Here is a 26,145-nt window from a genome sequence, read left to right on the forward strand (position 1 = left end):
TTTTGAGTGGTAATAACAATGGGAACATATTTTGTTACAGTGGATCACCTGTCCTCAGTTCTTGGAAACACTTCACTGCCATAGAAGTGAAATGCATATCTTGGTTTTCATTAACAAGCTCCTTTCTACCACAACTGGGTTTATGTTACTGAGGTGACTTTGGAAAGCACCCAAGGGTGGGGCTGGTTGCCAAGGGAACCAATTATAAATAGAAGGTTGGAACTATCGAAGGACCCCTTGATTTCCATGGAGGAGAGAGAAGCTGGAGGTTAAATCAGCCATCAGTGAGTGGCCAATGAGTCAATCAGTCATACATATGAAATGAAGTCTCAAAAAAAAGAAATGAAGTCTCCATAAAAACCCAGAACATGGGGATTCAGAGAACTTCCAGGTTGGTAAACCAGAATGCATCCATGCTGGGCCCAAACTTCACGGGAACAGAAGTGCCTTTGTGAGGGGATCTCACCCTATGTATCTCTTCATTTGGCTGTTGGTCTAACTCCTTTAATACCCTTTGTGATAAATCAGTAACCTAGTGAGTAAATGGGCTTCCTAAGTTCTGTGAGCCATTATAGCAAATTGATTGAACCCAGGGATTGGGTTGTGGGAATCCCTGATCTATGCCAGTCAGAAATAGAGAATCCCTCTGCTTGGATTGGCATCTGAAGTGGAAGGCAGTCTTAGAGGACTGAGCTCTAAACTTATGGAATCTGATGCTGTCTCTGAGTACATAGTGTCCGAGTTGAGTTGAACTGTAGGACACCCCGCTGTTGTTGGAGAATAGCTTGGTGCTAGGGAAAACATCCGCCCTCTACATGTTGGAACTGGAACCAAATCCTAATATATGTGTAAATCTTTTATATCTATTTTTTTAATTTTAAACTTATCAAATAAGGATTTTTGTGTGTGTTGCTAAAACCTCACGAGCAAAATTTTAATGACCACATAAAGTTTCATTGTGTAGCTATATCATAATTACTCAACCCGTCTTGAACATTTTTTTTAAGATTTTATTTATTCATTCATGAGACACAGAGAGAGAGAGAGAGAGAGAGAGAGAGACAGAAACACAGGCAGGGGGAGAAGCTCCATGCAGGGAGCCCAATGTGGGACTTGATCCCGGGTCTCCAGGATCATGCTGGGCCTGAAGGCAGGTGCTAAACCACTAGGCCACCCAGGGATCCCCAAGTCTTGAACATTTTTAACACTGCCAATTTGTGCAGTTTAAGTAACTGCTACAGTCTACATATGTTAATAAAATAATTTCTTAATACAAAAAAATGCAGTTTAATCATACAGTATGTAGATAAAGAAAAAATTAAATTTTCCTGCAATCCTACTTCCTAGGGATAATCATATGGATATACCTAAGTATATACACTTATTTATAAACAAAAGTGGGATCATTTAAAATATATATGGTTGTATGATTTTCTGATTTGTCCCCATGCTTGCGACTCATAGAAGAAGGAGGATTAACAGGACAAAGGGAATGACCATGTTTAAGTCTCTTGATACATTTTCCCATCCCAAAATGTTGTGTTAATGTGCACCTCCTCCAGAACTGTGTGAGTGTGCCCCCATCCCACTACACTAATCGTGTTGTAATTGTTATTTTCTTCCATCTTGCTGGAAGAGACCTTGGCTTGAGTCCCGGTGGCATCTCAAGTAGACATTGCATCTAGGTGGCAGGCCAGCCCCCAAAAGGCAGAGAGCTTTGGGACTGTGTCAGCCTCTAACACACTACTCTGTTATGGTAACTGCCTCAGTTTCCTTCTCTGAAAGGGAAGTGGCTGCTGGTTGCTGCCACCTCTGAATTTTTTTTGTCTCGACCTACAGCTCACCTCATGGGACAGCTGGACATAGTGATTGTTCCTAAGACATGGAACATAGCAACAGCGATGGACATCACCTCTGAGGTTAGACTGTGAGAGACAGGAGCTCTGTCTTGCTTACACACGCTCTCTTGCTGGCAGTTCCTTGCTTGCTCCCTTTAGTGATGACAGATGCTCACTTCATGTAAGCTGCCCTATGGAGAGGCTGATGTGGTAGGCAATTGAGGATGGCTTTGGGCCAACAGCCAGTGAGGAACTGAGGCCCATAGTCCAACAGCTCACAGGTTCTGCCAACAACCACATGCATGAGCACAGATATGGAGTTTTCTCCAGTTGAGCCTTCAGATGCCTTGATTGCTGCTTCACAAGTGACCATGAGCCAGTGACCTCCAGCTAAGCCACACTTGATTCTTAATCCACAATAACTATGGGATAATAGATAGGCATAGTTTTAAGCCACTGAACTTTGGGCTGTTTTGTTCCATAACAGCAGATAACTAAGAAGAGCTCCTACTACTCAGTGAGTATAGTATGCTTGTTGTTTTTTTTTTTTTTAAATGAAAATACTTTCTAATAGTAAAAGTGTTGAGAAGCATTGCTCTAGATGAGAGGTTACAAAATGATAAACCACAAGCCAAAATTAGCCTGCAGATTTTGCTTTTTGTTTCTCTCTCCCCCCTTTTTTGGGGAGAGGAGGTATTTACACAGTGTTTAGAAAACATTTCAGGGCAGTCGGGGTGGCTCAGAGGTTTAGTGCCGCCCTCGACCCAGGGCCTGATCCTGGAGACCCAAGATCGAGTCCCACGTCAGGCTCCCTGCATGGAGCCTGCTTCTCCCTCTGCCTGTGTCTCTGCCTCTCTCTGTGTGTCTCTCATGAATAAATAAAATCTAAAAAAAAAAATAGTGTTTTGTTTGTTTTAAAAGAATTATTTATTTGAGAGAGAGAGAGAGTGAGCAGGGGTAGCAGCAGAGGCAGAAAGAGAAGCAGACTCCCTGCTGAGCAGGGAGCCCAATGCAGGGCTCTATCCCAGGACCCCAGGATCATGACCTGAGCTGAAGGCAGACACTTAACCAACTGAGCCACCCAAGTGCCCATGCATTTCCCCCATTTCTTATGGTAGAGTAAGAGGAAGTTAAGAGAATGTCAAGACATGGAAAAATTTTGTTCCCACATCTTTAACAAAGGGAGGTAAAGGCGGAGAGGATTGGCGGTTCAGACAGAGCACAGTGAATGGCTCAGCTCTGCTCCAGGTGATATCTGCCGAGTCCAGATGTCCGGGATGTCTTCTTCATTCATCCTCTGGTGCTGCAGTTAGCATGGCTCCAACTACCACAGACTTTAGAAGTATGCCTGCAGGTCTGCACTCCTGTCCAGGGAATACAGCTTATCACCTCTCAGGGGTGGGTCGGACTATGGAACTGACTCAACTTGCCCATCATCAGGTCATGCATGAGTCAGCCTCTTCACTTCTTGTCCCCAGCCAGGGACAGGGCCCTGCCTGAACTGAGATTCTCTGGGTGGAGGGCAGCTTTGAGAAAGCCATGAGTGAATGAATGCTAAACCCAGTCAGGGAGGCAAAGAGCAGAACCTGACTCTCTCCTCAGGAGAGAGGATGGGGTCTACAGGAAAAACCAGCAACAGGCTGGAGCTTCAGAGGTATAATTCTGGCCACCATTGCTGAGGCCCACTTCACGTGCCAGCCATGGGCAGAAGCTTTTTTTTTTTAATTAATTAATTAATTAATTAATTAATTAATTATCTATGATAGTCACAGAGAGAGAGAGAGAGAGAGACATAGGCAGAGGGAGAAGCAGGCTCCATGCACCGGGAGCCTGACGTGGGATTCGATCCCGGGTCTTCAGGATCGCGCCCTGGGCCAAAGGCAGGCGCCAAACCGCTGTGCCACCCAGGGATCCCCATGGGCAGAAGCTTTATATAACTTCCCTCTAAGCTGCTGTTTTGGGGCATCTCAAGACCATCCTCAAGTTGTATGATTCATGAGAACTCACAACAGTTTCATGATAGGAGCCTGGCATTGGGCTCCGTGCTCAGCTCAGCATGGAGTCTGCTTGAGATTCTTTCTTCTTCTTCCTCTGCCCCCTCCCTCAAATATATAAATAAATCTTAAAACAAACAAAAAAATAAGGACTCCAAGGCCTGATAGGACTGTGTCCTAGTGTTGGTTCTGCCACTAAATTCCAGTATTTCCACAAGCAAATTCACCTGTATAACAAAAGTAAAATAATGGTCTCCAAGGATTCTTCTCAGGAATGCATGAAGTAGTACCTTCCATAGCATGCCGTGAGGGATGCATGAATATGAGCTCTCAGGATTTCTGTGGAATGGCTCACCTGATTCCAGCCAGAAGCACAGAAATAGCTCTAGGGAAAGTGGCAAGGGGAGCAGCAGATGGGAAAGCCCTGGAAAGGTAATGGTGGCAGCCTCCTTGAGACAGGTCCAGGCTGTGGAGCCCACCTCCAGTCTGCCACCCTCCGAAGGGGTTCCACAGGGCAAGTTGGAGGTTGAGGGGAAAGCAGCCTGATGGAGCTCAGCCTGCATGTGTAGTGTCTGGGCCTGGGGAACCTTGGCCCCTGGGCAACATGTTCTCTGCACAGAAGAGTCAATCCCTAAGATGTACAGATTGCTGTGAGGCCCAGGCCTGAGCTTTGAAAGCCTCTTTCGGAGGCCAGACTCCAACAAGGTCCTCTGCCTCATGCACCAAGCAGGGGCAGCAGAGCCCTGATCATCCTGGCTGTGGCCACCATCAAGCCTTTAGAAGGGCAGTCAGCTTGGGGAGAGAGGTGTAGGGGTTGGTGGAGAATGCATAGACCAGCTGTCCAGATCGGGTTCCCACCTGGCTTTGCCTCCTGTGGGAAGTCACTGCAAGTCTCTGGATCTCAGTAGCTTCAGTTATAAACTCAGCACAGCATTGCAGGGTAAGGTCACATGATTTAGAGAGAACAGGGCCACCAGAGCCCGTGCCAGCCCATGCCATGCCAGATGCATGTCATCTGATCCTCACAGATCATCTTAACACTTTCAGCTCACTGCCAGCATTTTAACATCAGAAGACGTTCCCCGGAAATCCGAGTTTCCAGCTTTTCTTTAGAGATGGGAGGGGACTGTGATCCGACCCCAGGTGCCCCACAGCCTCTCCCACGGGACCTGGGCAGCAGCCCCACCTTCCCATGGGGACCTCCTTCCTCAGCTCGCCACTGGCCCAGCTATTTGTTCCTCTGGGCAGACAGCTGTGTTTGGGCCTACCCACTTCATGGCATAGGCCTCCGGGTGACGCTGCCCAGAAGTGCAGGCACATCCCACCAGACCGAGGCTTCCCAGGGCTGGATTCTGAGCCCTAGCCCCCACGCTACAGTGTCCCAGCTGTGGCCCCAAGCAGGGGTTGTCCTTAGTCCTGCACGGGGAGGGCACTCTTCCTGCCAGCCAATTGTGGACATGAACAGAATGACTGGGGGTGGGGTGAGGGGTGGCAGCAGAGGCCCAGAGTGGGGGCTGTCCTGCCGGGTGCTCCACGTCCTCCATCAGGTCCAGGCAGGGAGCCTGAAGCCACAGGTATGGCCTGACCCCAGGCCACTCGGGAGATGCTCTCTGCCACCTGGCTGGGAGAGAATAGCCAGGGTGAGAGCACTTCGAAGTTCCAGACATGGGGGCGATGGCAGGGCTTTGTAACTGCCAGGACCATTGGGCCTCAGGGGCCTCTGGGGATGTGAGGGTGGGGACATCTCAGAAAGCCTTATTTGCCAGTCACTAGTGTTCTCCTTGCTCTGGGGAGGGCAGGAGAAGGGGCAAGAAACCAAGACCGCTGGGCTGCTCTGAATCTGTGTGGCTCCTGCAGCAGCCTTGGGAAGCTGAACATAGAAAACCAGGGGCCGATGGGTCAGCAGTCCTCTGGTCCCTGCATTTGGCCTTTCTCTGGGCAGCCCTTCCTGGCCTCCAGGCCTGGAGTCTTTTTCCTTAGCTTTCTTTGGCAAATTGCATCAAGACACATTTGCAAAGCTTCCCCCTCCCGTAAGCTTCATCTAGCCAAGGGCAGAAGCAATGCATCTTTCTGCTGGGTATCCTCAGGCCCTTGGATTTTGCCCCATTATCCAATGGGGCCAGGCACTCTGTATATTGGGATGGGATAGTCACAGGGCCATGTTTCCCATCAGTCCCTGAGAGCTGGGGCCAAGGGGCACTTTCTGTGTCTCTGGTACTCAGGCCAAGGCCTGGCACAGAGAGGTGCCTGGTGCTTCCATGGTTCATAGGGTGGAGCCAGCGTGTCCTCTCCAAATGGCTCATGTGGCTGTGGTCCTTGCGCAAGCCATAGGCCCACCCCCAGAGGCGCGTGCCCATGGCGTCAGGGCCTGTGTACAGTGGGCCCTGGGGACGGGAGGAGTCTACATGACCTCAGAGGGGTGTGTGCAGGGACAAGTATGAAGTCATGCTTGTTTGTGAGGCTCTGACACAGCGCCTGTCATTTCCTCTCTGCTGGGCCACACAGCATCTTCCCTCCTCAACCAGCCTCTGATTTATTCTCTGGCATCACACACTTTCACTCCTGCAGCCTATTTCAGCAGGGATGACAAGGTCAGAGCTGTTTGTCTGCAGTTCGGAATGAGCATCAAGAACGCATTCTGGCGTTGGGATGCCAGACACCCCCCACCCCCCCGCAACTGTCTACTTGGGCTGGCACAGGACATGAGCTGAGAGGTGCCCCAGCTGCAGCTCGGCATCTCCGCGAGGAGCATGGAGCAAGCAGAACTGGGGCCCCAGGAGGGAGCTCCTGGAAAGGGATGGAGGAGGGAATGGTCAGCTCTGTGCCCTAGCCTACCTTTCTGCCCCTGGTCCTCCCAGAAAAGGACCTGTAGGGGCCAGAGATAGGGTCCCAAGAAAGGGGTTCCAGGAAACAGTTATAACAGCCTCAGAAAGAGGGAAGGGAGGGATCCAGACCTCATAGGCCAGAGTGCCTGCCCTGCCGAGAGGCATTCACATTCATGAAGGTTAGAGCACAAGTTTAGGCTGATGTGTGCCAGGCATGCCTTTGTTCACTAGCATGTGGGTCAGGGCATGGGGGCTGTGAGGACATGGCTGCCTTTGAGAAGGATTATGAGGAGGTGGGAGCAGATCCTGCTGGTGAAGAGGATGCGGGTGAAGGGTAACTAACCTATCTGCTACGACTTTCCACTCCATTGTCGGGGGCCTGTCTTATTTCTGTTGTGGAAACTGTGCATTGTAGCCCTAATTTATCAATGAAAGTGATGCTTCTGTTGAAAACAACATCAATAATACTTTGCTGGCCAATATGGAAACATGCATAAACACACACACACACGTATGTGCACACACATATGCACACACACACACAACGCATGCACACACACTCTGTCCCATTTGGCACAGTTACCTTGTGGTTCCTGGCATGAAGCCTGACAGGTCCTCACAACTTGCGAGTGAGTTCTTTGGTCTGCAAGAGTCAGACACTAGGTCAAGCCAGGCTGAAAAACAAGGAATTTATTATAAAGAGAGCATGGTGTGTGGGGATATAGCTCTTCTGTGGCTCCTGATTTCTTATTGTTTCCTTATTGAGGTAGAGCACAAATCTGAAGTACACAGGCGGTAGGTTTTGAGCTGTGCCTATACCCACATAACCTCCACCCAGATGAACATAAAGAACATTTCCATCACCCTAGAAAGTCCCCTTGCACCCCATCCAAGTCAAACCCACAGCTCTCCAGAGACGACCACTGTCCTGATTTCTATCATTATACGTTACTCTCAACTTTTCAGCAACTTCACAGAAGTTGAATCATAGTGCGCAAACCTTCTTATACAGTGCTGTGTGAACTTACGGTTCGCTTTCTCCTAGGGAAATGCCTGGTAGTGAGATTGTTGGGTCATTGAGTAGCAGCATGTTCGCTGTTATCAGAAACTTCCAAGCAGTTCCAAAGCAGTGGGACCACTTTACACTCCCCCCAGCGATGCAGGTGAGTTCCACTTGCCCCTTCTCTTCATCAACACTCGATATTATTAGTCTTCTAAAGTTTCCCATGCAAGAGGATGGGTAGTAATATTTCACTGTGATTTTAATTTGTGTTTTCCTGATGACTAGCAAAGCTAAACACGTTTTTCTATGCTTATTGGTCATTTGGATATCCTCTTTTGTGATGCGCTTTTCGATTTTTTCCCTAGTGTTCTATATGTGTTGTGTTTTTTCATTTTCCTTTTTGATGAGTAGGAGCTCTTTTTATGTTGTAGATATTCTATATATTTCTTTGTCAGGTATTTACATGAACACTTTCTCCCTGTCTGTATCTTGTTTTTGCTTTCTTGATTGTGTTTGTGGGTAAGCAAAAACCTTCAATTTTATTGAAGTCAAATTTTTTCTCTTATGATTAATGGCTTTTTACATCCAGTTTAAAAAATCTTTGTCTACTCTGAGATCGTGAAGATATTTTCCTGTTTTCTTCTGGAAACCTTATTGTTTTATCTCTGACCTTTAGGTCCAGGATTCATTTCAAAATAATTTCTCTGTATGGTGCAAGGTAAGGGATCAAGGTTTCCTGTTTAATATGGATTTCCAGTTGATCTGGCTTCATTTATTTATTTTTTTAAATTAAATTAAATTAAATTTACATTCAATTCACTAACATATATTATTAGTCTCAGAGGCCAAAGATACAAAGGTAATGATCCAGCTCCATTTATTGAAAAAAGTCTTCCTTTCTTCACTGAATTGCACTGGAGATTTTATGGAAAATTACATGACTGTATGTGTGTGAATCTACTTCTGTATTCTGGATTCTTTCCACTGATCTCTGTGTCTGTTCTTATTGCGATTTTATAATAATCTTGATTCACATGATGTAAATTCTCCATCCAAGTTTGTCTGGGTTTTTATATTTCTTTTTTCTTGATTAATTAATTTACTTATTTATTTATTTTGGCTTTTTATGTTTCCATATACATTTAAGAATCAGCTTGTGGACCTCGACTAAGACATCTTGCTGGAATTTTCATATGAACAGCATTGAACCTATAGATCAATTTTTCTTTTAGATTTTTTTTTATTTGACAGAGATACAGGGCCAGAGAGCACAGCAGGAGGAGTGGCAGAGGGAGAGGGAGAAGCAGGCTCCATGTCAAGCAGCGAGTCCAACTCAGGGCTCAATCCCAGGAACCTGGGGTCATGACCTGAGCTGAAGGCAGACAATTAACTGAGCCACCCAGGCACCCCTAACCTGTAGATTGATTTAAGGAGTATTGGCAGCCATATTGAGTGCTAACAATCTATGAACATGGTATACCTCCCCATTATTTAGATATTTATTAATTTCCTTCAGCAATGTTTTATGGTTGTAGTATAGAGATCATATACATCTCTCATTAAAATTAAAATTTTGGGGCAGCCCCGGTAGCTCAGTGGTTTGGTGCTGCCTTTGGCCAAGGGCGTCATCCTGGAGACCCAGGATCGAGTCCCACTTCAGGCTCCCTGCTTGGAGTCTGCTCCTCCCTTTGCCTATGTCTCTGCCTCTCTCTGTGTGTGTCTCTCATGAATAAATAAATTAAATCTTTTTAAAAAATTAAAATTTTTTATTCTTTTGAATATAGTACTTTTACACTACTTTGATGTCTTTGTAATGGTAATTCTCATAGATTCCTCTCTCTGTGTCTTTCAATTTTTATGTACATGTTCTCAGTGCAAATTTTGAAAGGAGCCAGTGTGATCAGCCTATTCAAAACCACAATCTTCCTAAGTATAGTCTCCTTTGAATCTGGGGTCCAACCGGATCGCATTACCAAGCTTAACATAGTCCCTCTCTGAGCAGAAACCATCAGATGCAATGTTTTTTCACAGGAAGGAAGGATTATGTGTGGCAGCTACTATGACTGCCATGCCACAATTCTGTAGGGAGTTGACTGCTGCCCCCCCCCCAAAAAAAAAGATATGCCTGCCTGGAACCTCAGAATGTGGCCTTAATTGAAACAAAAGCCTTGGTATACATAATTAAGGTAAAGCTCTTGAGATGACATCATCCCAGATCAGGGTGGGCCCCAAATCCAATGGTAGTGGGCCTTACAAGAGAAGATAAAGAGAAGAGACCCTGAGAGACACAGGGGAGAGAAAGCCATGTGAGGAGATGATGGAAGCAGAGATTGGAGTGATGTATCTACAAGCCAGACAACAAGGGTTGCCCACAGCTACCAGAAGCTGGAAGAGGCATGGAACAGATTCTCCCTTGTAGCCACCAAAAGGAGCCAACTCTGTTGACACCTTGATTTCAGACTTCTGGCTTCCAGAACCATGAGAGAATATATTTCTGTTGTTGTAAGTCATCCAGATAATGTTAATTTGTTACAACAGGACTAGAAAACTAGTACAGATATAGTTATGTAATATTCACCCTAAACTGATGGATGGTTATAGCTAGAGCACCTGGTCGAGTAAAACAGCTGCCCTGCAGAGATTGTGGGCAGAAGCACCTCACTGTCACACCACACCTTTCCCTCCATGTTGTGGGGACTGTCTCTGAATGTCAATGGTGCCAGCCTTATGCTGGGATTCCTGTAGTAAAACTGGGGGGTTTGGCCAGCTCCTTCGCTGTTTTGGGCCATGTTCTTCTAGCTCTTCCAGGGTTGAAGGGGGTGAGGGGGGAGAGCAGAGAGGTACTGTTTAACTTGGTGTTGATTTCTTCTAGATGTGGCAGATATCCAAATGCTAATTCTTTTCCTGGCTGAGGTCTTCTGGGGCTCCTCAGCAACCACTAATAGGCAACATTTGACTGCAGTTTCCTCACACTGGCAATGCTTCCTTCATTAGCTGTGGAAGACCCTTTCCCTGCTCCTGATCTGGAAACGCACTTTGCAGACATCCTCTTGGGTCTTGGCAACTCAGGGCCAGCCACCTTCCAGAGATCTAATGGCCATGAGAAGCTCACTCATCTTGCTGTGCCAGACTGTAAATACAAGCCATTTCCAACATGTTGTTTTAGTTAAAGTGGCTTTAAAATAAGATTTAATATCTGATAGGTCAATTCCCCCTAACCATTTTATTTTAATAATTTCCTTGTATACTTACTCTTTGCTATAAACTTTTAAATCCTTAGTCCACCTCCCTATCTTTCATCCTATCTCCTTCCCCCCATTCCCCCAAAGCCAAAACACATTAAATTTATATTCTAACTTGGGGGAAATTGCATGTTTATGGTGTTACATTTTCCCAGCCAAGAATTTAAATTTTCTCTTTGTTAAATTAAACATTTGAGACTTTCCATTCATTTTCATAGATTTCTCACATAGGTTCTGTATCTTTATTTTTAAAATTATTTCTAAGATTTTATAGTTATTGTGAATGCATTCATCTTGTTTTTATTTTTAGCTGTTTTCAAGAAAAACATATTTCTTATCTATTATATTTTCAGCTGCCTTAAATTCTCTTATCAATCCTGGTAGTGTTTCCAAAATGTCTTGGCTTTTTTGGATGTACATAATTTTATTTGCAAATAAAGACAATTCTGTCTTTTTTCCCAAATGTAATCAATCAACCTATTTTTTCTTGCACTATTTTTTTTAGCTAGAACCTCTAAAATAGTCTTCACTTTAACGGTAATGGCAGGCATATATTTTTTGTTGGTAATTTTAATGAAAATAGTTTCAACCTAGCAGTAATTAGTATGGTATATGCCTTTGATTTTGATAAATATACTTGTCTTAGTTAATATTTTTTCTTCTATTTGGATTTTTAAAATTAGGAATGACTGATAAATTGTAAATGCCTTGTTACATATCTTGAAACAGCCACATGATTTTTCACCTTTATGTAAACGTCCTCTGATCTTGAATAACTTTCCATTTTTGGAATAAGCCTTATTTTATCACCACACACATACAAATTTTATATATATATTATATATATGTGTGTCTCAATTTTCTATCGACTTGCCATAAGCTAATTATAATCATAAAAATTAAGTAAAAAACATTGGAAGTATAAATTCAATTCTATTTATATACCATTGCTTTGGGAAGCTATACAGTCTAGTGGTTAGGACACGGACTTAGGAATCAGTCTTGCTGAATTTACATACCAGCTTCACTACCTAATGTGCCCAGGTAAGAAGCTACATTTCCCCAGCCTCACCTGCAGATGGAGGTGGCCAATGAATTGTAGGTGGACATCTGTGTGGGCCTTTTGAGAAAGACTGCCCTTTCATATTTCTGTTGCTTACCTTTCCTCCCCCTTCTTTCTATCTAGATACTGGGTGTAATGACTGGAGGCCCAGCAGCTATCTTGTGACCTTGAGGATGAATGCTACATGCTGAGAATGGTGGAGCAGAAAGGTGGAAGGAAACTGGTCCTGGGGACACCATGGAGCTACCACCCCATCTGGATCCTCTGCAGGTCCAGACTGCTTTTACATGAGACAGAAATGTACTTCTGCCTTGTTTAAGCCACTGTCATTTCTTTTCTCAGCTGAAAGAAGTAACAAAGCAGCAACCTCACTTTATTGCAAGAATAAAAGGGAACTCGTAGAACCTTACAGACAATAAGCCACTGCACTCAGCCACTCCTGCCTGCTGCAGACCAACCCTGAGGAATGCAGGAGTGGGGCAGAGCTGCAGATAAGTCCCAGACCTGTGCTATCCAGCCATAGAGCCCACATGAGAATGCATGAGGCATCAGCCTGCTGTCTTGGAAGCCCTCAGGCTGTCCAAGACCCCTAGTCATCTTTAAGGGCTTTCCCCTAAGCCCCAAACCTAGGCTTCTTGGAACCAAAAAGGCACAGATGTCTTCAAATCTATCAAGACCCAACTCCCCTGAGCTCCTAACCCTGCTGTCTAGCTCTTCAGTGAAGACCAACGGGCAACTTGCAAAGTTGGGCTTAATTTCAAAGAGGTTGCTATCTTCACCAGGGGAACAGTTACCCAGAGTGGAGACCCTGCCCTGAAGACACTTGGCCATCTGCAACCAGAGCTACTGGGCTCAGGAAGCTCAGCTTTTGTCAGAACAGGGATTGCCTCAAGTGAAGAAATCTGAAGAGTTCCAATGTCTAGTGTTTAGTGTTCAGAACCACTGGGCAAACACGTTTTGCCCAAAGTCTGAGAGTCTGGGATCTTCTATATCCTTTTCCGACCCCAGATACCTCACAAACACTGTTGGCTGGGAGTTTATGCTAATCTGCACTCTCTCAGAGACACTACCTTCTTCTTGTGGGGACACTGACTCTCACCAAAAAGTTGTATTCTCCCCTGCCTGGTGTTTTCCAGCATACAGGTCCTGCCCCCTACTTCTAGAAAGAGCTTCTCTTCCATCCAGCTTCCTGCACATCTCACTTTCCACCATGGTTCATGTTTGTCTCCTGGTTTGGGAGGGAAAGATTCTCTCAAGAACCTTTGGAATGCACATGACATAAAATCACTCTAAGAAAACTCACCGAACAGCTCACATTGCAATTGCCCTGGTAACTCCATGAAACAGTCTTAATAACACCTTCCTGGGGGTGAATGTCATCCTGGCTTTCCTTCATTGACCTTGCAAACAGGGAAGAACAAGTGATCTGGGTGCCAAGGATACTCAGCTGCTGTCCTTGCTCTACTCCTGATCCCTGGCCTCAGTGGGGCCAGAAGTCTAAAGGCAGCAAAGGTGAGAAGGCCTTGGGGACATGGAGCACCATGGCGTGGATGGTTAAGATCAACACTGGAGGGGTGATGTTCCCACTCACAAGCCTTTGAAGGCTCCAGCCTGTGGCCAAATTGGCCCAAAGGAGCCTTGGGCCAGGAAGGAGGCTGCAGAAGTCACTGTGAGGGGAGTGCTTGTGGGCCTGATGGTCATGGGCACTGAAGGCATTCCAGAGTGAGCCTAGAAGGAGGGTGAGGGATAGTATTTTCCACAAAAGGCAAGACCTAAAGAGAGTTACAGCGACAGACAACAGAGACAAGGCTACTGGGCCCATCCAAGGGCCACATATGAAACCATAGATAGTGTGTCACAGGGGAGGAGTACACAAGGAAGGCCCCAGGGCACGGCCCCAGCTCCTCCAGCGGACACATCTGGATCTTTCTCAATGTAGGGAGGCTGTGTCCTGACCATGCGGGCCTCTCTCATTTTCCTCCCTCCTAAATGGCCTGTCTCTCCCCCACCCCCACCCCCACCCCTACCAGCCTTGGCTCCCACCGTCCTGCCTTGGTCCTGCTGCTCAGCTGTGCACCAGGAAAGTCTGGAAGTCATTAGTGGAGAGCTGGACCTTCCTGCTGTCTGCACCCAGCTGGGAAACCAAACAGAGATGGGGGTGGGAGGCATGAAAGGGTCCCTCATCTTACGCCTGGGTGGAGCAGGAGGGGGATATGGGATGCTGTGCTAATTTGGAGGATGGGGGCATCCTCGTGTAGGAGAAAGAGGCCTGAGCCAGTCTCTGTAGGGGTGGGCAGTAGGGCAGCATTGACAAGGACAACCATGGGTCATGTGGCCATAGCTCTGTGCCGTAGGCATGGCCATCCTCCCCTCACAGGGAAGAGCAAAGACTCAGAAAGGTTGGGGGCATTCCCGCGGGGACCTGGGCACAGATGGAACAGGCTCTGCTGGCCTTCCTGAAACCTTTCTCTGGCCATTTGGACATGAGGCACTGTGGGGAGTGACCCACTGAGAGGATGCAGTAGAGAGGTCAGCAGGGGTTGGGATGCAGAGGGCCAGGCCAAGAAGGGACACAGGGAGTATTGCTGAAGACTGGCCTATGGGGGTGGGGTTAGGGGTACATCTCAGACCCTCTTACTGCCCTGAGAAACAGCACTACCTGAACTTCCTTGCTGTACGAGAAATCCAAATGTTTTCTGGTTGCCAAACTAAGCTCATGTTTAAGGGAATACGCAGGGATGGCGGGATGGGGTAGGATGGAGAGTGACTGCTGGAGGGCTAGCGTGAGGTGAGCGCTTTTGTACTCAGGACTTAAGGGATCGTCACCACCACCTGGGGTGCTGTTAGACCTTCTGTTTACAGAAGGGAAGTTGTGAGTGGGAAGCCATGTCACCATACAAGGTCGCAAGCTGGGGACTCCAGCAGCAGGTCCCTGGGCCTCAGGGTCTCCATTCCTGGCAACGAAAACCTGGAGGCTGGGTTGGGGGGGAACAGTGCAGGTGTGTTCCCAAACAGCCTCCTCTGAGAGAAAACCTGGCTGTGAGGACACCAGCCTGAGAAGCTGCAGAGTGGATGCCTTTATCTCCAGATAGGAAGCCCCCCCACAACCCCACTTCACCTCTATCCCCAGGGTACTGACCCATTTCTCCAGCACATTCTTGACAGCATCTTGTTCTAGCCCTCCAGAGGCCAACCTTTCCCAGTGCCTTCCTGTTTAAGGACACAGGGATGGATGCAGACTCTCAGTTGAAAGGAGCAGGTGGGCGAACTTGGCTGAATAAATTTTCTTTTCTTCCTCCACAAGGAGAGTGAAGGCTGGACCTTGGGCTTCTGACAAGTGCAGGGAGGGGTTTGGCCCAGCCAAATTCTCAACTGGAAAAAAAAAAAGAGCACAGCATTCTCAGAGGCTGGCCTCCATGTCAGGGACTCGAGTTCCAAATTTCAGACCCATCTCTGTGTTCATCTTAGAGTTTTTGGCAAGCACTGGTGTCAGGTTTCCGGGACAGGAGTCCTCACACGTGTCACAAGAGGGTTCCAGGGTTCTCTGAACTACTTCCTGTGCGCAGGCAAGCAGAGAGCGGCCCAAGCACAGAAACACAGGAAGCAGAAACGCTCATTGGCCTTCCTCCAAAGAAGAGCTTCTTAAAGTACTCGGTGAATTTCTTCGTTATTGTATTGCTTTAATTGATTGCAGTGAATCATGCTTTCATAAAACATAAATGCAAAACAGTTATTTTAAAAGATGAGTCCCTGGTTAGGTTATTTGGAGATGTGTCTAAGATGGAATATGGAGAAACCATTTGGAAGAATCTTCCTGTCTATATAGAATCTGATCTTTCATTCCCAAAGACTCAAGGTTCAATTCTTGAGAATTCTGCCCACCAACAGCGGGCCTGTTAGAGACAGACACAGGGACAAGAGCCGTTAGACTGGGCAGCCAATCAGATTCTGAAGGTCCTGGGTTTGGTTCTCCACCTCTATCCAAAGGGCTTGAGTGGGCCCCAGGGGCCTCTGTCCTCCATGCATCCTCCATTCCATCCCCAAACACTGTTCAATCAACATATTTACTGAGCAGCTACAACATGCCAGGCACTGTTCTGGAATCCAGGGCTGTAGCAGGGGACAAAACAGACAAAAATCCCGCCCCTCACGGAGCTGAACTCCTCATGAGGGAGATGGACAAGGAATACATATATGCAGGATGTGGCCTGGGGACAAGAATTCTGCTCTGAAGACAGTTTGAGCTGGGAAGAAGGGAGGGAGACCTCGTCGGGACATGGGCAGGGGCACTGCATTATGAAGCATGATGTTCAGGGGAGAGTTCATTGAGAAAGTGACAGGAAAGCAAAGATCTGAAGAAGTGAGAGAGGAGACCGCAGGGTTCTGAGGGAGGTACATGCCAGGCAGAACAGAATGTTCCAGAAACATTCAGGGAACATCCCTGTTCTGTGTGGGTGAGTGGCAGAAATTGGAGGGAGTGGGCTAAGAGCACAGGAGGTATAGGACCTACCTGGAGTAGGTATGTCCACGTCCCAGAACCTCTGAACGTGACCTTATTTGGAGAGAGTCTCTGCTGACATGATGAACTGGGGATCACAAGATGAGATCATCTTGGATATGCAGGTGTGCCCTCAATCCAATTACCAGTGTCCTTATAAAAGACACGCTGAAGGCAGGCACAGATGCAGAGGAGAAGCCCATGTGACCACAGAGGCAGAGACGGGAGTGATGAGCTGCCAGCCAAGGAAGGTCTTTGGAGTCACCAGGTGCCAGAAGAGGCAACTAAGGATTCCACACAAAGACCTTTGCAGACAGCATGGCCCTGCCAACTCCTTGATTTCCACCCAGTGGAACTGATTTCGTACTTCTGACCTCCGGAGCTGTGTGGGGTAACTGTGTTAGGTCACCCATTCTGTGTGGTTTGTTACAGCAACTCCAGGAAACACATACACCACTGCAAGGAGCTGATGTGGAAGTGGGGAGACCGGGGTGGCGGTCCACTCTAAGACACAGCCACCCAGGGACTCCCAAGTCCATCGGGCCTGCCTGTACCCAGCCAGCGTTTGCTGTGTTTATTCACCACCCGGTTGTTCTTTTAACATCTTTTTTTATTTTTTTCATGTCAATAAACTCATTTAAAAATGCAACGTTAGATCACTAAGTTAAATATAAAACTAATTCATTTTCCATACATAGACGGTAACTGTGAAAATGAGTTCAAGGAAAAACAGACTGTTACTACGTTACTACATTCTAATGTCATACCCCGCTGCCCATTCAGCTGTCTGAGCTCGTGGCCTCCTCTTTGCATCTAAAACCATAAAATCATGCTAGTGTCAGAGAGGGCATCGAGGTCATTAGCATGAGAGGGAGCTTCTCCCACAATGCCACTCCTTACTCCTTACTCTGACACTACTGCGGTCAGCATGGCCCCATCTTGTACAGCCCACATTTGGGCAGGCAGGGTCCTTGCCAGGGTGGGATTGGGGTGGGGAGAATCGGAGTGGAGGCACAGGAGCCAGTCTGGGACCCAGACCTGACTGTAGAGGGGATCTCTGGGAATGAATAGTCTAAACTGGTATGGGTCAAGGGCCAGGGCCAGGAATGAGCCCAGTTTTATTGTTTTTTTTTCGATGTTCATGTAGAGTGAAGTGCACCAATAAATATATGTCCCCTAGTTACTGATGGCCCCGCCAGCTTGTGTGGGGTTGGTCTCTGTCTCAGACCGGATGTTAGGGAAAAGAGTTTCAGTAGTGGAGTGGGGTAGGGCAGCGAGTCCCTAGGGAGGTTGCAAGTTGAGAAACTTGCCAGGTTTCGCCAGATCTCTAGCCGTGAATTCAGAAGTGCAAGAAATGAATGCCAGTGACTCCAGTTTGCCCCCAAAAGCCACCCTGTGCCCCATTTTGTGCCCCAGATGCCTAACCTCTAGATGAATCATAAACCAACAGGCCTTCCCCCGTGGAGAGGTCAGGTATTTCTTCCCCAGGTCTGCTCCCTGCAGGGTCATCTAGGGCTGACTATGTTCCTTTGCCAGAGGTCATGGTTCCTGGCTGGTGGCCTCTCCACAAAGCCCCTTCCTTCCCAGGTTTCTGATAATGGCACCACCCTCCGCACTGACAGGCATCTGGCTATTACCAGCTAGGGCCCTGCACTGTCCCTCACAGTTTTCCTACACCCTCTCCACACCTCCATAGAGCTCATTTATTAAACCTAACCCATTTGAATGTGCTTCAGGAAACTTATCCTTGGAATGGTCTCTGGGATTCTGTTGTTTAGCTATTTGAAGAACACACAGATCACCCCCTCCTGGCTAGGAGAAAGGGGACATGGAATTCTGGCACCCAGTGGCATTGTGATTCCCCAAAGGAGAGCTGGTGGTGGCGTGCGATAAGCATAGGTGGAGGGCAAGGCATTGGAGCATCGACTGGCTATGACACTCAGTTGCTATAGCAACCATGGCCCAAGGAATAGTAATGACCCTGGAGCATCACTTGTCAAAATGTGGCCTAGTCTATGGACTGGTGCCAGGCACTGACTGCTTGTTGCTGGTCAGAGGTGAGATAAGTTGATAAATCTGGAAACTTTTGCAGCATTTTGGTCCAGCTACGACATTGAAGTACATCTGAGAGTGTGACCAGTGCTTTTACTGCACAGGACAGAAGATCTGTTTGGGCCTTTTCAGAGTCACATGGCATATGGCACGTGTTGCAAGCATGTCCTTGATATATGTAGCACGACCATGTCACTAGGTATGGAGTTTTAAGATATGAACATATTTAAAATATGGAATCCACTTCTTTCTTTAAAAGATAATTTAAATTCCATAATCTATAGAATTAATTGCTGGGACTAGTGCTACTGAGGATTTGGAGATGCATTTTTAAAATTTTTTGTTTAAATTCAACTTAGTTAGCATATAGTGTAGTATTAGTTTCAGGGGTAGAATTTAGTGATTCATAGGTTGCATATGACACCCAGTGCTCATCATATCACGTGCCCTCCTTAATGCCCATCATCCAGTTACCCCATCCCCCCACCTCCCCTCCAGCAACCCTCAGTTTGTTTCCCAGAGTTAAGAGTTTCTTATGGTTTGTCTCCCTCTCTGATTTCATCTTATTTTCCCTTCCCTTCCCCTGTGTTCATCTGTTTTGTTTCTTTAAACCCATTACTTGTTCCATTTTATTTTATTTATTAATTAATTTATTTATTTATTTATTCATGAGACACACACACACACAGAGGCATAGACATAGGCAGAAGGAGGCTCCCTGCAGGGAGCCTGATGTGGGACTCGATCCCAGGTCCCCGGGATCATGTCCTGAGCCAAAGGCAGAAGAGAGGTATCTTGAGATTCATTTTGCAATTTCTACACTCATTTCTGCCAACACATCTCTGTGTGAGACTAGTTTCTTTATCATTAAAGTTACTAAATTTAATAGCACTGGTCAATTTGGTTTATCTAATAAATTAACAAGGAGGAAGCTAGTCCATTAAAACTTCAAAACTAGGAATCATCATTGGGCTTCTTTTTGTTTACTTACAGTTGCAGAATGATGAAAGTAATTAACATAATTATGATTCTTTGTATTAATCATCTATCTACGCTTTCAGTGAAATATACAGCTTCTGTCATTTTAATAGTTTCTTCCCCTTGCTGTTTGTTCTGATTATACTTACTAAAAAGTAATTTTATGTGTATTGAATCTAATACTTTGTATGTCTTGCTCTTAAATTTCTTTTTTTTTTTTAAGTAAGTCATTTTTATTGTATTTATATAAGGATCGGTCTGCAGGAGATTGAAAATTTTTTCGAATGACCTCTCCCCACAGACAGTTTGAGAAGCACATTTGAGAAAGCTAGGGACAGCGGGAAGTTTTGAGCTAAGAATGGGAATGCAGGTGCAGGGCCTGAGGCCGGAGGGGGAAGCCCTAGTGAGACACAGTTTGCAGAGGGTAGGAGGGAAGCTGTAGGAAACACTGGTATTCCCCCATCAGCAAAGTTTCTAAGGGTCCAGGGATCTTGGCTTCAAAGTAGAGGTCCGTTGCTACACCTCGTGTCACCTGGAATGATGCACACTCCAAAAGCCTCTTTGCCTTCCCGGCTTGTAGAGCTTCTGCAGCACCACCACTGATAAACTCAGAGACCGCATTATCTACTGATGGTATCCCACACAACATGGCCTCAAAACAAGGAATGCATTTTACACCAAAGGTGTGCCAGTGGGCTCCCACATACCCCATCACCAAGAAGCAGCTGGCTTCTGGAAGAACTGCCCAAATGCTCCATTAAGATACCATCTGGTGGCGGCGGGGATACCTAGGTAGCTCAGCGGTTGAGCATCTGCCTTTGACTTGGCATAATCCCAGTCTGGGGATCGAGTCCCACACTGGGTTATGAATATCCTGCTTCTCCCTCTATGTTTCTGCCTCTCTCTCTCTCTCTCTCTCTGTCTCTCATGAATAAATAAATAAAATCTTAAGAAAAAGAAAGGATACCATCTGGAGGACAATACCTATTGAGGCTGGAGTGCGAGCCTACAAAGTGTGTATATGCATCAAACTGATGACCAAATATGGTGCCATCTCCCCCATACACAGAGTTCACAGGCTTGAGAACCAGCAGTGGAAATGGGAGCGTTTCCCCCTCACCATTTCACTGACATCTTCCTAAAGAAGACTTACATTCTCTCCCAATCACCTTAGACCCATGAGACCTAATAGGTCCTGACATTCAGGGAGGAATACAGTTATGGTTTCTACCACTGGAAGCTGAGAGCGCTTCCTGCTATGTGGGCTCTCCATTTACTGAACCAACAAGCAGATTGAAGTGGTCTCTGTACTAGGAAGGGAGCTGACCCCAATTATGAGAAAGAAATTGGATTGTTGTAGGCAGTGGGAGCAAGAACTTTGTATGAACCTAAGAGATTCCCTGGGTGCCTTCTAGTACCCCTGGCCTAGTAGTACTGGTCAGTGGAAAGCATACAACCCAAAAAAGATGGGCTCACTAAGAAAGGACTCATGCTATAAGAGTAAAGATTTGGAAAAGAACCACCAGATAAATAACACTACCTGATTAAGGTACTGACAGAGGATAAGGGGAATGCGGAATGAGCAGTGGAAGAAGGAGCCCTAGTTGCCAACTCAAGTCTCCTGAGTTTATGTATCATCCATGGCTATTGCAGCAAAGTCAAATTACAAGAACAGTATGGCTCACAAGCTTAAATATCCGTTATCTGATGCTTTATAGAAAACGTTAGGTTAGTGAGGATGTAAAGAAAAAAGAGCCCTCATGCACTGTTGTGGGAATATAAATTGGTGCAGTCACTATTGAAAACACTATGGAGGTTCCTCAAAACATTAAAAATAGAACTACTATATGATCCAGCAATTCCACTTCTGGTAATTATCCAAAGGAAATGAAAACATGAACTCAAAAAGATGTACGCCCCACCATGTTCACTGCAGCATTGTTTATAGTAGACAAGATATGGAAGCAGGCTATGTGCTCATCAGTGGGTGAATGGATAGCAATTTGGTATATATACACAATGGAGTATTATTCAGCCATAAAAAGAAGTAAATCTTGCCACTTGCACAATATGGATGGGTCTTACGGATATCATACTAAGCAAAGTAAGTCAGACAGAGAAAGACAAATATAGTATGAGCTTACCATATGTGGAATCTAAAAACAAAACAAAACAAAAACTCATAGATACAGAGCACAAGTAGATGATTGCTGGAGGTGGGGGTAAGGTGGGAGAAATGGAGAAAGGTTATAAAATAAATAAGTTTTGAGAATACAATGTACAGCATAATGACAATAGTTAATGTATTGCATATTTGACAGTTGCTAGAGAGTAGATCTTTAAAGTTTTCATTACAAGAAAAAAATTGTAACTATGCATGCTGATGGTTTTTTTTTTAATTTTATTTATTTATTCATGAGAGAGAGAGAGAGAGAGAGAGGCAGAGATACAGGCAGAGAGAGAAGCAGGCTCCATGCAGGGAGCCGGACGTGGGACTTGATCCCAGGACTCTAGGACCATGCCCTGGGCCGAAGGCAGATAACTCAACTGCTGAGCCACCCAGGTGTCCCAGGTGATGGATATTAAGTAGATTTATTGTAATGATTATTCCACAATCATAATCACAATTTCACAAATAATCACATTATTTCACAATGATATGTTGAATATCATTATATTGTATACCTGAAACTTATATGATGTGATATGTTACTTATATCTCAATTAAGAAAAGAAAGTAAAAATTGCCCAATCCCTGCTATAACTATTGGGGTCCCCTGTGGAGACACAGTGTTCTCTGAGAGAATGGATGCTGAGGCCAAAAAGGGGTGGGATGTTTGAGATGGTTTCCATTTGCCCCTGTAGGGCCCCTCTCCACCCACTTCCATCCCTGTCATATATCTGTTCCGGCTACCTCAAGCGTTCTCTGTTCCTCTGACTTCCAGAAATGGAAGACATTTAGCAGGAGATGGGAGGCAGAGAAGGAAGTGAGATCTTTCCTTCAGAGTTAGTCTCCCACAGCCAAAGGTCACAGCTTCTCTTGGACAACCTTCTCCACGTGGCCCTTCCAGTCTCAGAGTTCCAGAAGCTTCTCCCTCCCTTTACCCCATCAGGCCCAGGCACAGTAATGGGCCCCTGCTCTTATTAGCACCAGAGCCCTGCCTGCTGTTTCCCTCCACACTGTCCACACATCCACAAAGGGCCCTTTTACAAAAATCTTCTCAGGTATCCAATTTGAAGGTATTATCTTAAACCACAGGAACCCTGATGGGTACATAATATAACTTGGCTTGTTTTTTTCTATAAGTAAACTTAATTTGAATCCACCAGGCTTCGGTTTGATTTTAACAGAGTTCTGGTATAATCTCTGTTAATTCGAGATTCCACACTTGCCTGCATCTGGCTAACAGGACCCCTCCCTCCTCTGGGGTCGTGTGAATGTAGAGTGACCCTGTGATCGACTTGTGGGTCAGATAGTCCCAAGTCGACACCTGTTGTCTCAGCATCATTATTGTCTTCTTTCTCATATTCTAAACGATGTTTTTAAGGCTATGAACATTCCTCTGAATACCACTTTGTATGCATCCCCCAGGTTTTCATGTGAATGTTCTTAAACAGCTCCAGTTCTACTCCCTCTTCTGCCCTAGGATTATTTAGAAGGATTTTGATTTTTACTTTCAAGGTTTTTTTCTTTCATAATTTTTTTATTGGTTGTTCTGAGGATCAGTACAGACATTTCAATTTGTACACAATTCTTAACGTACGTACCGAAAATCTAAAAAATCATGTAGTTGTGATTCTAAAAGTTATTCCAGTGACCTTCCAGCTTAAAATTTGGAGGCAAATTTTCCTTAACAGTATATCAAGTACCAATATTTTCAAATTTTGATACACTGTTACTTTGTTAAGTCCCATTAATTCACAATTTAATATCATATACACTACATATTCAAATTTTCAATCTTGCACAGCACATTAACAGTTACTAGAAAAACTGGACTACCACAACCAAGATGTTACAGAGTGCACAAGAATTCTGACAAGGAGAGTCAAGATCTAGGAGTGGTTTTCTTTAGGAAACAATTCTACCAAAAACAACATGGGAATAGAAGAAATTTAAAAAATGTTCAAGACATATTAAATGCACGACTGACTCCAAATTGCCATTTAGTATGCTTGGTATTTATTATAGGATATAAAAACTACCCCGTCTATGGAATGTTGAGCTGACACCCAAAACAATCAAAGCCTCCCACATTCAATATCCCACTATTTTCTGGTTGTACCAAAAAAGTAACAACCAGCAAATGATTTCACCTCTTAAAAATAAGCATTCACACTTAAAAAATGGGAGGAGGTGGGATTCCTTCCTTCTTAAAAATGTTTCTAGAGCTACTAAAAAACTTGCATTTACAAAATAGTTGATAAAAATCTTCCTCTGGATTGTACAAGAAGGGAGACAGGGACCACTGATAAGACATGGTATATGGTATTAATCAGACTTGGCTTCTTTGTCTCCGCTTCATCGGAGGCTGGACTCTCCTCGTTCTTGGTTTCTCCGTTTTCTGCAGGTAAGTCTTCTTTCGTTTCTTGGTTAGCCACTTCAGCCTGTTTTCCCTTTGCTCCCCTCTTCCCCTTTGTTTGCACTTTTTTGTCTGAAGATTTATCCTTTCCTGCCGCCTTTTTTGGCTTCGTTTCCACTTTTGTGGGAGCAGGTTTAGCTGACAACCTCGCTGACCTCCTCTTGGGCTCCTCCTTGGCCGCGCCCTCGGTGACATTCCTCTTGGGCCTCGTGCGGGCGCCGAGAGCCTCCGCGAGGCTGGGCTGCCTGGGCCGCTGACACTCCTCCCGCCGCCCGAGCTGCTGCGGCCGCCAAGTTTTGTTTTGTTTTTACTATGCTTTTATTGTACTGGTATCCCATGTGTGTTCCTGACACCTTCTCTCATTGTCTTTCTCCTCACAACAGCTCACCCAGCTAGAGTATCATTCCCGTTTCACATATGAAAAAACACAAGTCTAGAAAGGGCTAGGCTTTAAGGTCCTTAGGGACAGAGTAGGGAGTCAATCCTAACCCAGCAGGCTAGGAGAAGCACCATTTCTTGCCCTAGAGGAACAGGCTTTCCACAGAAAGAGGCTGCTGGGCAGTTCTTCTCAGCCCTGTCCTGAGCTTTGCATCTTCTCAGTGGGTGACACCAGAGAGACGAGGCCATCCAGTCGGGATGTGCAGTCTCTCTCTCAGGCCCAGAAGCTACCCCTCAGATTCCAGCTGCAGCCCAGGGCCTGCTAGGTCCTCCCTCCAGTGCAGCAAGGGGAGAAAGATGCTGGCAGGGAGGTTATCTATGGACTTACTCAGTTGGCCCTGTTGTCGCAAAGGCAGTGCGGTGACCAAAGCCAGGAAGCACCTGGCAGGTGCTCATTGTCAGTCAAGGAGCCAGGACCATTAGGTGGCCACTTTCAATAGGGGCACTGGGGAGAGGAGCTTTTCTGGGAGGGGACATGGACTAGCCCTGTGTGGCCATTTGGGACTAGGGGGAGGCTTCCAGGCTAAGGGAACACCAAGGGCCTGGAAGAGGGGACAAGAGACTTCTTATGCTCACTAGAGAATGGAGCTCAGATCTCTGGGCACGGCCCCAAAGTCTTTCACACTATCTCCTGGCCTCTTCCTTGTTCTTTGTTGACACACACATATACACATGTACAGACACACACACACACACACACACACACACACACACACACACACACACAAACTGCCCAGAAAAGCTGGGCCCTTTTGATAACATCCTGAACCAGCATAGGCTGTGTGTAGGCTTGGGGGTTAATGGAGCATGTGCTAACCCTGAGAGTGGCTCCACCTGAAGGCCCCCTGCCAGCACCAGCTGGTGGCAGCTCGAGGGTCGCAGCCATGCCACATGAATGCATGATGCATCCGGCCTCTCTGGCCCCTCTCCCCATCTGTCCAATGGGCGGGTTGGCCCAGAAGGCCCCAGTGTCCCTATAGCCCGCCATAGTCTGACTCATTCTGCAAACAAGTAACACACAGCTCATTTTCCTCGTCTGCTACTGACAAGACCATCTCGAAAAATCCTGTTATGCTGGGATGGCTGACAAAAAGGCCATCTGGGCAACACCCGTCCCTAAGGCCACTGATCATTCACTTCCCAGCTGTGTTTTTAGGAGAAAATAATTAAGGGTCTGAGCACTGCCAACAGGGTGGCTTTGTGGCTATCCTTGGTGGTGACCCCCCCACTGATTAAGCTCCCTCACCCTGGCTGGAGCCCCACCTGCTGGTCCTTACCATGGCCACTTGACCTCAGCTAACAAGGCCCCAGTAGTCCCTCTGCATAGATGGTCTCTATCCCTCCCTAGGCTGTGGTTCTCAGACCCTCTGTGGCCTCCCCTGCTCACCCACCTCTGCCATCCTCTGAGCACCTTAGACAGTCTATGCTTTGCAGTTTGCATAGGGCATCCTCATCTGTTCTCATAACTGCCTGGGAGCTAGGCTTTCTCAGCCCCATTTCACAGGTGAGGTTCAGGGAGGTGAAGGGGCTTGCAGGGCCACAGGGCTCCAACAGAGGGTACAAGAACTTGGATTCCTCGGTGTACCCATTCCCCCCACACTCTCCACCTCTTCAGATCCAGGTCCTCAGCT

The 26,145-nt window shown here is 46.3% G+C and overlaps 2 long non-coding RNA genes and 1 pseudogene across 6 annotated transcripts; 1 reads left to right on the forward strand and 2 right to left on the reverse strand.

Annotated features, from left to right (window-relative positions):
* Window positions 1-222: 222 nt before the first annotated feature.
* LOC607117 lies at window positions 223-17,051 on the forward strand. Of its 3 annotated transcripts, none has more exons than XR_005366484.1 (4): window positions 223-391; window positions 7,703-7,820; window positions 12,089-13,477; window positions 16,896-17,051. It is a non-coding gene; the product is annotated as an uncharacterized LOC607117 (long non-coding RNA). The 3 variants fall into 3 exon arrangements; XR_005366483.1 differs by lacking the exon at window positions 16,896-17,051 and adding an exon at window positions 15,270-15,392; XR_005366482.1 differs by lacking the exon at window positions 16,896-17,051 and having other exon boundaries at window positions 12,089-15,392.
* LOC119873848 lies at window positions 1,068-16,862 on the reverse strand. Of its 3 annotated transcripts, none has more exons than XR_005366486.1 (4): window positions 16,476-16,862; window positions 15,105-15,668; window positions 7,241-7,331; window positions 1,068-2,260 (listed from the first exon to the last, which is right to left on the reverse strand). It is a non-coding gene; the product is annotated as an uncharacterized LOC119873848 (long non-coding RNA). The 3 variants fall into 3 exon arrangements; XR_005366487.1 differs by lacking the exon at window positions 1,068-2,260 and adding an exon at window positions 2,814-5,453 and having other exon boundaries at window positions 15,105-15,337; XR_005366485.1 differs by lacking the exon at window positions 1,068-2,260 and adding an exon at window positions 2,814-5,453.
* A 6,781-nt stretch (window positions 17,052-23,832) lies between the features above and the next one.
* On the reverse strand, window positions 23,833-25,502 carry LOC100685245 (annotated as a pseudogene).
* Window positions 25,503-26,145: the final 643 nt, after the last annotated feature.

The sequence above is a fragment of the Canis lupus genome, chromosome 11, assembly GCF_011100685.1.
Source record: "Canis lupus familiaris isolate Mischka breed German Shepherd chromosome 11, alternate assembly UU_Cfam_GSD_1.0, whole genome shotgun sequence".
NCBI classification, from domain to species: Eukaryota; Metazoa; Chordata; class Mammalia; order Carnivora; family Canidae; genus Canis; species Canis lupus.